Source organism: Lynx canadensis, chromosome B2, assembly GCF_007474595.2.
Source record: "Lynx canadensis isolate LIC74 chromosome B2, mLynCan4.pri.v2, whole genome shotgun sequence".
Taxonomy (NCBI): Eukaryota; Metazoa; Chordata; class Mammalia; order Carnivora; family Felidae; genus Lynx; species Lynx canadensis.
The window spans coordinates 100,671,338-100,673,415 of NC_044307.1; the positions used below are offsets into that span (position 1 = coordinate 100,671,338).

Here is a 2,078-nt window from a genome sequence, read left to right on the forward strand (position 1 = left end):
CTATAGCTTTGTAGTATGTCTGGAAAAATGGCATTGTGAGACCTCCAGGTTTTTCTTAAAATCTTTGTTTGTTTTAAGTAAACTCTATGCCCAACATGGGGGCAGAACTCACAACCCCAAGATCAAGAGTTGCATGATCTACCGACTGAGCTAGCCAGGTGCCTCTGTGATACCTACAGTTTTTACCTTCTTTTTCAAGATTGCTTTGGCTATGTGGAGTCTTGTGGTTCCATTCAAATTTTAGGATTATTTGTTCCAGTTCTGTGAAAGAACACTGTTGGTATTTTGATTGGGATTGCATTAAATCTGTAGATTGCTTTGAGTAGTATGGGCATTTTAACAATATTTGTTCTTCCAGTCCATGAGCATGGAATATCTTTCCATTTGTTTGTGTCATCTTCAATTTCTTTCATCAGAGTTTTATAGTTTTTCAGAGTGCAGTCTTTCATCTCTTTGATTAAATATATTCCTGGGTAACTTATTATTTTTGGTGAAACTGTAAATGGGATTTTTTTTCAATTTCTCTTTCTGCGCTTTAATTATTAGTGTATAGAAATGCAAAAGATTTCTGTAAATTGATTTTGTATCCTGCAACTTTACTGAATTCATTTATCAGTTCCAGTAGTTTTTTGGTGGAGTCTTTAGGGTTTTCTATATACAGTATCATATCATCTACATATAATGAAAATTTTACTTCTTTTACCAGTTTGGATGCCTTTTATTTCTTTTTCTTGTCTGATTGCTATAGCTAGGACTTCCAGTAGTATGCTGAATAAAAGTGGTAAGAGTGGATGTCCTTGTCTTATTCCTGATCTTATGGCAAAAGCTCTCAGTTTGTCACCATTGAGTATGATGTTAGCTGTGGGTTTTTCATATGTGGCCTTTATTATGTTGAGATATGTTCTGTCTAAAACTACTATGTTGAGGGAGTTTTATTATGAATAGATGTTGTACTTTGTCAAATGCTTTTCCTGCATCTATTGAATGATCATATGGTTTTTATCCTTTCTCTTGCTAAATTAAGAAAAATTTTTTTAAAGTTTATTTATTGTAGGACTGACCAAGAGAGTGTAAGCTGGGGAGGGGCACAGAGAGAGGGAGAATCCCAAGCAGGCTCCACGCCATCAGCACAGAGCCCTATGAAGGGCTCAAACCCATGAACTGTGAGACCATGACCTGAGTTGAAATCAAGAATTGGACTTTCAATTGACTGAGCCACTCAAGTGCCCCTGTCCTTTCTCTTTTTGATATGATGTTATCATGTTGGTCGATTTGTGAATATTGAACCACCCTTGGGTCCCAGGAATAAATACATCTCACTTGATCATAGTGGATGATTTTTAATGTATTGTTGGATTTGGTTTGCTAATACTTCAGTGAGGATGTTTTAATTATGTTCATCAGAGATATTGGCCTATAGTTGTCTTTTTTTGGTAGTGTCTTTATCTGGTTTTAGTATCAGGGTAATGCTTGTCTCATAGAATGAACTTGGAAGGTTTCTTTCCTCTTCTATTTTTTGGAATAGTTTAAGAAGAATACATATTAATTCTATGTTTTATTTTTGTTGTCATTTTTTCACACTGTACAGCTCCCTTCAGTGCTCACAGCCCACTGGTGAGAAGGCTGGGCAATGGTTTGCATGCATCTCTGGCACCGGCACACTATGAAAGGCCCACAGAGAAGGGCTGTCATCGGTCCATCACCGTGCACTTAATTATTCTGTAAACGTTTGGTAGAGTTCACCAAATGGTGAAGCCATCTGATCCCAGACTCTTGTTTGTTGGGAGTTTTTTTGATCACTGCTTCAATTCCATTGCTTATAATTGATATGTTAAAATTTTCTATTTCTTTCTGATTCAGTTTTGGGAGGTTTCATGTTTCTAGGGATTTATCCATTTCTTCTAGGTTGTCCAATTTGTTGGCATATAATTTTTTCATATATTCTCTTTTAATCCTTTGTATTTCTGTGGTGTTGGTTGTTATTTCTCCTCTTTCATTTTTTATTTTGTTTATTTGAGTCCTCTCTCTCTCTCTTTTTATGAGTCTGGCTAAAGGTTTATCAATTTTGTAGATCTTGT

The 2,078-nt window shown here is 35.8% G+C and overlaps 1 non-coding gene across 1 annotated transcript; it reads right to left on the minus strand.

The window, feature by feature from the left end:
• Nucleotides 1–1,578: 1,578 nt before the first annotated feature.
• LOC115515151 lies at nt 1,579–1,708 on the minus strand. Its single transcript, XR_003969203.1, has one exon. It is a non-coding gene; the product is annotated as a small nucleolar RNA SNORA42/SNORA80 family (small nucleolar RNA).
• Between the last annotated feature and the right edge of the window lie 370 nt (nt 1,709–2,078).